This window comes from Salarias fasciatus, chromosome 23, assembly GCF_902148845.1.
Source record: "Salarias fasciatus chromosome 23, fSalaFa1.1, whole genome shotgun sequence".
Classification (NCBI taxonomy): domain Eukaryota; kingdom Metazoa; phylum Chordata; class Actinopteri; order Blenniiformes; family Blenniidae; genus Salarias; species Salarias fasciatus.
In genome coordinates, this window is record NC_043766.1 from 1,777,110 (window position 1) to 1,788,434 (window position 11,325).

Consider the following 11,325-nt stretch of genomic DNA (forward strand, 5'->3'; position numbering starts at 1 on the left):
AAAAGAAATGAAAAGAAAAGACGGAAAGACAAAAAAAAGACGCACCACGGCGAGATTAAAAATGTAAAAAAAAAAAAAAAAAAGAAAGAAAGAAAGAAAGAAAATGAGAGAAAGAGAGACGATGATGGCCAAGACAACCTGATATGTATGTGAGTAACTGCATCGGATCCACACTGCAGGACTTTCACTCTTTTCTCCATTAAAAAGACACATTTAAAGACATTTTACCGAAGCAAAGGAGGTATTTAATATAGGCCCAGATAGCCTGAAAAAAGCCCTAAAGACTGTCCGCCCAGGCCCAGACAGACCGTGAGGACTGCTCATGTCTGATTGTTTGTTTGTTTGTTTTTTGTACAAATACACTGACATTAGCAAATAAACTTATAAGGTTTATTAGATGGAAAAGAACTGAATGAATAAAGAAGTAATGATACTAATTGACGCTTCTATTGGAACTCCACTTTTTTTCAAGAGCTTTTAATGAGCTGGTTTTACCTTAAAAAAAAACTTTGTTAAATACCTTAAGAATTATTTACAAAAAATAATCCAGGACTCACGGGCGTATTTTGTTAAATAGCATATGGTGCGTAAATGGGAAGATACACAGAAGAACGCGGGGTGGACGCGCGTCTTTATCGTTGGCGTTTAGCGGCACACGCATGCATATGGATGCGCAGCAGCTGATTGGTGGCGGGATGAATGGTTTTGATGGCTGATACTGGGAATGTGGCCTTGGTTCAGCAGCTGTTCCCTGGGAGCGAGTGCAGTGGTCGGGCTCTGGCAGCAGCCGCAGCAGCAGACAATAAGCCTGAGTTTCTCAGCGTGAGCAGGTCAGTGCGGCAGGACGAGGCGGGAGGCGGGAGGGGGGAGGAGGTGGAGGTGGTGGTGCTGATGGGGAAGAAGTGCTGATAATCTGCTCATTCTCAGTACTGAACTTGTCTCGGGACGTTTAGGCGGAGGATGGTAATCTCCTCTGACCTCAGTGTCATATTAGAATTTTTTTCACCTCTGCGTAATTAACATGGAAAAATCTTGTTTTGGTACGCTGCAAAAATTCATTCATTCATTTATTTCATTCGTTTTGCTGTTGGAGGCGTCCTGGTTTTACCTATTATTGTTGATGTTTTTCACCGTTCGTGCAGTGCAGCTTCGGGAAATAAATCTGAACAAACACGGGCTGAAATGTTGAATCAAATGTTATTACAATAACTTTGATTTTATTTAGCCTCCCCTGAGCGCGTACCCCGGAGAATACGGTGCAGGGGGGCGTGTGGTGTGAATTAGTGCCTCAGGGCCGTTTGTTTGGCTATTTTTCCTTTTTTCCTTTTTTCCAGTTTTTTCCCCTTATTAACTGTGAGCCAAATTGACCCCTTTTGTCGTTTTCTTAAAAAAAAAAAACCCAGGAAATTCTTAGCATTAATTTTAGATCTTCTTCTCTCCGTTTTGACAACAATTTTTGATTTATCTGATATTATCACTTTGTGTGTGTGTGTGTGTGTTTTGTTTTGTTTTTTGGTTCCTTTTTGGATTGTTAAAACAGCAGGCGCACGCAGGCAGACGCGCAGTGGCTTCTTCCAGTCCGAGTTGAGTTGATGCTGCACCTTAATGCTTGGCACATGTGTTGATAGCGTCTCCTCACGCCTGTTTAAACCACCTGCTCCCCGGTCAGCGTGTGGACACATCACTCTAGACCTTCACAGGGAAAAATAGTCCCTCTGTGTGCACGTTTCTTGTCAGCACTGATTCCTCCTCCCGTCTTTTTTTTTTTTAAAGAAATTTCAGACAGTAGCAGATTTATTATTAATATTATGGCTGTCTAGCTTCTTGGTGGTGTTGCTACAGTGTGGTTTTGAGCAAATACTTTAACTACGACAGCATTGTTTGTGTAATATCTCACAGTTTGTAGAGTGGAGGCGCTTTATTTTTTTTCTCCAGCGCGTTTGTTTTTGGCCTACATCGCCAAAGCGTTGAAAAATATTAGCCCACCATATTGACCCTGCAGCTCCTGCCCATTACTGCAAGTACAGCTCCGACGCATGTTGTTCATATGCATGACTTCTACAGCATTATTTATTTATTGCACACCGCGGGTGGTGGTGGGGAGGTGTGTGTGTGTGTGTGTGTGTGTGTGTGTGTGTGTGTGTGTGTGTGTGTGTGTGTGTGTGTGTGTGTGTGTGTGAGTGTGATGGGGGCTGTTTCCAATTCATTAATAATAAGCCGAGCCATACAGCAGCACTGAATTAATAGGCTACAGTACCATGAGGTCCTACCAGGTAATTGTGGGATTTTGGTATTTTCTTTTAATTAGTAATTGCGCAGTTTTCAAACTGACTGGAACATTGTACTTGCTTTGACAGCAATAATGCAAAAATAACTATTGTTGCGCTTGTTTTAGTTGCTCAAAACGAGGTTTAATAATTGTCAAAATCAAGACAACAGTTTATTTTTTATTCTTTCCTTTAGATAATCAGAAAACAGCCTCCTTCAGAATGTGGACTCTGCTGAGGCCAAATTGAGTTTTTTGGTGAAGGTGAGCAAAACTTGAGGAAATACAATCACTGGTGGTTAAAAAAAGGGGCAGTAGACTTGAATAAAGAGGATTAAGGTCTTTTTTTTCCTATCATGGTGCATATTATTCAAAACAGATGGGCTTTAGAGAGTCGTTTTCTTCCTTGGTCTTGCCTCAAGGAAACCTTGTTGGGCACTTTAATTGCCACTTTTTCCCGCACACTGATGTAATGGTGGGGTATCTTTTTCATTACAATAATGAGGTAACACTTGCTCTTCTTGGCCTCTCATTATCACATCTCCTACATAACTCACTAAACACAAATGTGCCCCCATCGCCACCGCGTCCCCACAAAGTATCCTGGCCATTAAGTGCTTTTACGCGCCATGTACCAGCCAGCTGCCGTCCGTGCGTCCTGCGTCCGTGCGTCGCGCTGCACGGTCGGTTTCATTAGGGAGCCCCTGCAGGAGAATTCCAGGCTCGTCTGTAACAATGTGTCCTACATGGCAGCTTGCATGTTCCCCTTTCATAAACTAGTAGCTGTACTGTTGGCAGTCAGATGGACACGGACTATCTTCTTCTTCTTCTTTTTTTTTTTTTTTTAACAATTATTTTGTATGAAGCCATCGGAGGCGCAAAGGTCTGAGTCAGACAGGAACCAACACAAGAAGAACCAGCTTGAAATATAAATATATTGTCTTTTAAATTGCAATTTTGAGGGTAGCTTTCTTGAAATCTTCATAAGATTTTTTTTTCCAAATATTTTTAAACCCCATCAAAAATTAATGGACAAACTAATGAGAAAGTGGAATGTAGTACAACCTCACACTCTGAGGCACTGAGGTTTGAGCATTAGGACATAAAACATGCTACTGATTATGATGGTTAGATGTGTTGGTGGCTGATAAATGTGCTTAACAATCCTTAAAATGTAATTTTGAGCTGTTAATAGAATTGCTTTTATTGAGAAAATGTGAGCTTGCCAAAGCATTAGCAACTAGGTGTAAGTCTTGTGATTTGAAATCTTTTAATGTTTAATAACGAAATATTTCTTAAAGTCTCAGTTTGATGACTTTCAGTGTCACTGTGTGAAAAATAACACAAAAAGTATTTGTTTTGGAAGCTTTACCAAAATTCTTAAAGATTTCCGTGTTATTAATCTGCTTTTACTGCAAAAGTTGACATGTTGAGTCCTTTAGGAAATAAATTATATAAATGCTTTTTACTGTGATAAATTTAACAAAGATAAATTTTACGTGATGTTTGGCCCGAGGAAGTTTGAAAGGAAAACGTGAACATTATGCTTATGCTAAAACTGATGTGTTCAGGCTCAAAATGGAAACATTTCTGAGAGTTTTCAACAACTTTTTAGGAAATACTGTGATAAAACACAACTTGTTCCAGAAGCTTTAGTCTTTTGAGCTTCTGACATATCAAACAGCTTAATTTATAATGTCTATTTTATATAATGTAATATAAAGTGGTAATGCTAACTGAGGACTCAGAGTCCAGAGAATAAAGTAATTAATGCATAAAAAGGAGGCTTTGGCCACTTGAACTTCACATACATTCAAGAAGGTTTGTCTTGTGAAGTGAAATTTGTTAAATGTTAATATTTATTAGTTTCATACAGTTTCTGATAACTTTGATGGAAATTATAAGACAAAAAAGCAATGAAACATTAAATGTTCAGGGTGTTTTGAGTTGTTTCAAGATTCATTAAAGTTGCATTTTTTTGCAAAAACAATATCCAGCAACTTTAAGACAAAAAAAGTAAAAATATTATATATATTTAAAAAAAAAAAGGCTTTTTAAAGAAATTTTTGAAACTGAAGTTTCAAATGCAAAAAAATGCAAAATCTTTCTGCAGATTTCCTGAATGCATAAATGCATGTGTGGTGGAAGCTAAACAGGCTAAGTAAGAGCACTTTCTAACAGACTGAGGGAAACGATGCTCAGTGAAGCTGTTTGTCTGGACGGAGCTTCAGACTCTCATCATGCTGCTCATTTCCTGAAAGCTAAATGAGTCCAGACTCAATGTGGAAGAAATGTCTTGGATTTCCCGCCAACTTTCAAACATATTCTGTCATAAAGTCCAGCGAACAGGGTTTGTCCTGTTGAGACGTGTTTGACGTGGATGTTGTTTCTGTGATGAGGGCTGAAAGTGTGATCGCTCAGCGATGCTAATTCCCTTCAGACTCCCTACAACTCTCACAGAAATTATGTGGATAAACTACAAGAAAAACAAAACACTTGATGAGATTATTAATGCATTTTAAATGTGTTAGGTTTCATTTTCCAGTAATTTTATGGAATTTTATGTCAAGAAATGAGATTTATTTTACTGGATGCGGTTTTCTTGTGGTCTGGAAATTGGGCCCTAAAAGCAAAGAATACTTTTGTGACCTGCTGCTTCTGTACTGTTACGAGGAATTAGATTTGTGATAAACAGACAGTGCTGGCTTTCCTTGGCTAAAAATACTCCTAAAGTTTTGGTTGTTAAGAGCAGTGAGTAACCAGCGAGCAGACTTGTTGACACGGAGGCTGTAAGCCATCCAGCTCGTCATCCTCCCAGACGCCCACTTCGCCGAGAGCAGCCGCAGAGCTGGCGCGGACATCAGCTGCAGTCCTGGCTGAATGATGCTGTATCACTGCGACATACCACAGTTTAAATGGCCTCATCATTTCAGCAAATCCAGCCAGTTTCCCTCTCTCTCTCCCTCTCCCTCTCTCCGTTTTTTGTCAAGTGACAGGACAGCTGATGGCAGAGAAGCTCCGCTACCTTTCAAGTTTCAACCAGGCGCCGTCACATGCGACCGCACAAGCAAGAAGAAAAAAGTCTGTCAGCAGCGATGTCAAAAGCTTCAATTTTTACAGAGCAATTAGGGGTTTCATCACAGCGGAGCGATGTCAGGATTCATTACGGCTCAGCAACAGCTAATTGCTTCAAGGTTAAAGTAACAGATCTGACGGCATTATATTTTAAGTGACAGACTCAAATTCTGGTGGTGTTTCACAGAGCACAGCTCTGGCATTAAGGGAGTGTGCTGGGGATGGATATGGGGGGTGTGGGAGGGGGGCACAATTGAAATTACCACACATTAGGATTGTGATTGGTTGGAGGAGTGGTGACTCTCTAAGGAACACGTAGGGACGGCTGTTTGCCTCTGTCTCTGCAAGGGGAAACAAAGGACAATGTAACTCTGAAAAACGCCTTTTCAAGCACACAATTCTTGAATTGTCTGTTGCCCCCCCACCCCCCCAACCCCTCTCCAGTCTTCTCCCACAGTGAAGAGGCTAAAAACACACACATCTCACTTCAGACTCTGGACCTGTCTGCAGTGCACTTTGGCGTGTTGGCTGCACAGCTGCGACATTCGGCTGTGACACGTTGGTATGAGGCAGCATCTTCCTGCGACCCCGCTCAGTCCCCCCGACCCGGGAGCCCCTCGCCGCAAGACTGATGATTCTCTCTTTTACTCTTCATATTTCAGTGCTTCCTGGAGGCTCCACTCGTCAGCTCCGGAGTTTTTCACAAACAAAAGCCAAACGGAACCATCAACAACAAAGCTGATTTAGATCGTGCTTCACTTTTTGATTAGTTTGTGGTGACTCGAGGTTGGTGTGTCTCCACTGGAACACCGTCACCAATATATAACTATATATAAACACACATATATGTATATATATGTTTATATATATATATATATATATATATATATATATATATATATATATATATATATATATATATATATATATATACATGTGTAAAGCTATATACAACACCCAGGGTCATGGAGTGCAGCATGAACCTGAAAATTTAAAAATACAGACTAGGGTTGAATAAAAATATTGGTGATTTATTGGAATGGCAATGTCAACATCAGCAACGAACACATCACAAAATAATGAACTGAGGAATTATTCCGTGTCCATGTGTTTCAATTCAAATAAAAAGATGTGATCAATTCACAAAAAATAACAAAGAAACCCAAATTCAGCAAATGAGAAAGAGCATTTTAATGAAAAACAAATCTTCTCAAAGCACAAATACTTTAAAATTATCACACACACACACACACACACACACACACACACACACACACACACACACACACACACACACACACACACACAAAGGTTTCATGATAAACAACACATTCTCAGAAAATATGGATGTAGAGAGGGAAATAAACACAGAGGATAAAATCAATATGAGCTAACATGCGGTTTCAAATCTTCTGTCCAAACGCCTCTTCCGTTTCGACGGCTTCACACTTCCACACACTGACACTGACTTCTTGTCCTAAGTATGATAAAACTCTGTTTGTTGTATCTGTTTTTCACCACTCTGCATCTGTGAACAAACTTTGTGGATCTTCTTCTACAGCCTGAAATTCTGCTTGTCCATTCACATCATGGAGAATTAGCGCCACCGCCTGTTGAGGAGTGTGACTGCATGGAGTTATGCTCATTTTCGTCTTTAGAGTTCGTGACCCAGTCGAAGCGACCCATGACCTACTTTCACGTCTCATTCCTAAAGTAACTTTGAGGTTTTGACCGCCGAGCGGACGAGATGTTTTCTTTCCTGGAAAATAATCAAAACCAAGAAAAACTACACATTTCCTTCATATGAAAGCAACTGCAGGTGTTAGGAGATTGTTAGCGTTATTTATTTTCTTAGATCTAATATTTTTTGTGGTGACATGTAATTTTCACTGGTCAGTTGAGTTAATGCTTGATTCTTAGCGTATTTACTATACTCTATATACTAACCAAAACTTTAACCCTTTATAGATCCTTTATGGAGCCAAAAGCATGAGGTAGGACCTGCTCCTCGTTGTGTTTTTAGTTGGTCTGGTCGCCAGTTCACCTGAAAAACACATTTAAATAGAAATGATCAAAACAAAGCAAAGCATGGGACACTTATAGCTTAGAATGCTTTTTACTTATACACAATGTTTTTAGAAATTCACACTCAGAGTAATTTTGTGCTCATAAAACTTTATATAACAGGAATGTGGTGTTTGATAGCACTGACACAATTTTAAACAAATCCAGTGAGAAGGTAAAGTAATTTAGTGTTTTTAAGATAGAATTGTGACCTCTCTGAGTGAAATATCCTCAGATTATGCTCTGGGGTGTGTGGTATTTCACAGAATGTCCTATAAACGGCTAAAGTTGCAAACAATTAGCTAAAAGATGCTGTAACATGCTGTAGAAATTAGATTATGATCCATAAGTCCACGGCCTTTTTCACTTGCAAATACCCAGACGTAGTTTATTGTTGATGTGAAATATTGACTGCGGTGGCTTCGAGACATCGAAACAACAAACGGAATCTCCTGAAGACTCCAGTTTGTGTCTGGCCTACACTAATGCGCCTCTATTTAGACCTTTTCATATCTTAATGATCCCAATTTGAGAGCAGAATCCAACGTGTCTGAGTAAAACGAGGCATGGATGGAGCGTCCATGCTGGAGAGCTGCAGGAGTCATTCCTTTTGAAATGAGTAGTTGTTTACCCTTGGCTTTTTTTTCTCCTTCCCCCTCTCCTCTTAAAGTAGAATACCTGATCCTTTGAACTGATTGTTTGTTTAACCGCTGCTGGGAATCAAGAATCCCTGAGGTCTGAGTAAGTGTTGATCTAAGGTTGGATTTGAAATAGCCTAATGAGGAACTCTTTGGATAATTAGTGATAGCTGGAATGCTTGTGGATAATTTGAGTGCTTTGCCACCAAGTACGAGCAACACAACGGGGAGGAGGGCGGATGATGAAATAACAGGAAGATCAGGGTTAATGAAAATTAGCATGGCACGTTAGTCCCTACCTCTGTGGGTTTTTTCCTGTCTGTTCCCCCCACCCCGCACCCCGCCGCCTTTCTTTTGTTTTTCTAAAGATGCGTTATTATTGATGTAATGGGACAATTAGCAGTACGGTTCATTACAAGGATGAGGAGGCAGTTGGGGAAGGACTGACTGGATCCACATCAACGCCGCAGCAGCAATTAGAGTCAGGGAGGCGTCTCAGAGTGAGGTCCAGCAGGAAATGAGGAGGTGGCAGCGGGCCCATGGGGGAAACGAAGACTGCCCAGCCGGTAGGCACTGGGAGACCGCAAACAAGAGCTGTGCCCAGTTCAGACAAGCATGCAAGTTTGGACTGGTCTGGAGGAAACCACCAGCTAATTCTGCTCTCCATAGTTTTCACGGCTGAGGCTCAATCAATGGCTGTCAACACGCGGGGCCGCAACGCCAAGCAGACTCAGGCTGGGAGGTAAAAGGTGTGATTTGTTGTTATTGGTGTTTACCAAAAGAAGTAATCCTTTAATTCTAAGGACAAAGAGATATGAACACTTTTCATCCTAGCAATTAATAGCACTTGTACGTACTCTGAAGTAATGAACGTAGCAACCTTCGTCTTGGAAATAACATTTGCGCCACTTGCACTGTATTTACTTGACATTTACAAAGTGCTTTCATACATTATATGCATGTTTTATCCCCTGTTCAATTCAAGCACTATATGCAAATTATTTAATTCGGGATTAGCAAAGTTAACTTTCATGTTCAATAAAGTTATACTAAGAATACTTTCGGATTAAAACTAGAATTGTATGTACATCCACATTGTGTACACACTGAACATATGAAGTGAACTGGATCACAGCATGCGTTCTTCACCCAAGAACCAGTGTCCGTGAATGAAGAGGGATTTCTATACCTGTATAAAAAAAAGGAATAATTTACTTTAATCTTTGTCCTAAAAGAAAATCTTACCACCAGACTATTGTTGACCAAAAACAAACCAAAAAAAAAAAAACAAAAAAAGAAAAAAACAAAGAGCTATGTAGCTGCTGCATCTTTTAAACTTCGGTGATGCTAAATGCATGTTCTGGGCGCTTTGAGTGTGACCCAGACAAGCGATAGCTTTCAGAAATTCAGGTGAAAACTCACTGTTTTTACATTTTTGTTTCTGAAAAATTTTGCCTTTACATGGCGATCGCCAAGAAAACAGTGTCCAGTTTTCATGTTGGGCCACTAGTGGGTGCTGTCGTGTGGTTTTATAATTAAACTACATTTAGAAAGAGCAATAAGCTCCGAACATTAACAATGGAGAACATGGAGAACAATACACTCTAAACCGTAACAGTGTAGAACTCAGTCATTCATATGGACAGAACACCAAGTTGATTGTTGCTACAGTGACTGAAAACTCTAAAACTACAAAGTCCAGGAGAATCTGGACTGGAACCAGATCCAGGAGAATCTGGACTGGAACTAGAACCAGGAGAATCTGGACTGGAACCAGGACCAGGACCAGGAGAATGTGGACTGGGAGTCATGACACCCTGGCAGAAAACAGCATTGCTGTCCATCTATCGGTGGATGTGCAGAAGATGTATTTATTTTGAGCACACGCGTTTCAGAAAAGTTGTGTTTTGACCCGTTTATACAGAAACTGATTTGGAGCATTTTCAAACAGCTGTGTTTTCAGTGGCTCCAAACGCAACAGAAGTTTTTCATTTTCACGTTTCCAGGATGAGAGGAGGAGCGTTATGGTCGCATTGCTTCACACTGAGCTTTTTTTTTAAGTCTTCATGCGTCATTGTTATCTGACCCAACATCAACATTTGTGTGTGTGTGTGTGTGTGTATTGTGTATATTTGTGCATTTTTGACATCATCCACATTGGTCTTTGAACTACAGGAGGCTTCTCAGCTCTAACTTTAACGTTCAGGTGACACCTGAGCGAGCCGGAGGTCACCCTGCTTGGAACAGCTGCACAGCATTCTGATCAAAAAACCACCTGGATCTGCCCCAGAGTGGTGGGTGTGCAAGCACCCTGAGGCTTCAGCCTCTAACAACACCAGCATTTACTGCTCAGACACTCTGCAGCCTGTTCACAATCAACAAATATCAGATTTGACTGACAGGCTGCTAACTGTGTAGCAGTGAGAGAACTGTTTCACCAATACGACCCCACCTGGGTAAACTAGGGGGGATACTGTGAGTCCCTGCACTTTGTTGTTGTTTTGAATCAGGAACATAAGCACTGGGCCCTGCTAGGAGGTTGTAGCATGCTACTGCTAATTACATTTTTCAAATTAAAGCTTCCTGGAGATGAACTCGTTGGGAAGTGGCATCGAGAGCAAGCGCTGGGCACGGGGAGAGGGACCGGCGGGACTCCTTAAGTACCTGTGACATGCGAGCACAGGCCTGCCGAGCGGTGCGATGTGATTAGGCGCTCGTGCTAAGCACTGTCTGGACGCTCAGCGGGCTTTGGGCCAGGATTCCAGTTGACGACTGGCGCCACGTTTCTTGATAGTTTCGCCACCCCGCCTCCTCGTTGTTGCAAGAAGGGATTTCGTTGCTGGCACATCCATGTGCGGACATACGTTCCTTCAAACGGTAAGACAGTTGAACGCGTACGTGCGTACTCACCCAGGATTGCCGAAAGTGCTGCTAAATGGATAAACGAGGACAGGATCGCCAAGGGAGCCTGAATGCAACACTGAAACATCAGTTGTGTGTGTCTTTTTTTTTGTGACAGCTGGAAATAAACAGAGCTTTTTTCAAGGGACAAAACTGCCCTTTCTCTGCATTAACTATGCGTATGGGCTTTCTCTCTCTCTCCCTCTCTCTTTAAAATAAGGTTATTTTCCTCAAAGCCACACAAAGCAGCTACCCCCCTGGTTGAAGCGATTTGCTGCTCACAATGCCTCAGCTTAACCAGCTAGGTCAGGTCAAGTTGACTCAGACAATAGGGACTTTAGTGTCTCACCCACAGCACAGAGTGTCGCAGAAACAAAGAAG

At 41.3% G+C, this 11,325-nt stretch overlaps 1 long non-coding RNA gene across 1 annotated transcript; it reads right to left on the minus strand.

Annotated features, from left to right (window-relative positions):
* Window positions 1–76: 76 nt before the first annotated feature.
* LOC115381834 (uncharacterized) lies at window positions 77–8,637 on the minus strand. The gene is made up of 3 exons (XR_003930465.1): window positions 8,626–8,637; window positions 7,271–7,276; window positions 77–194 (listed from the first exon to the last, which is right to left on the minus strand). It is a non-coding gene; the product is annotated as an uncharacterized LOC115381834 (long non-coding RNA).
* Window positions 8,638–11,325: the final 2,688 nt, after the last annotated feature.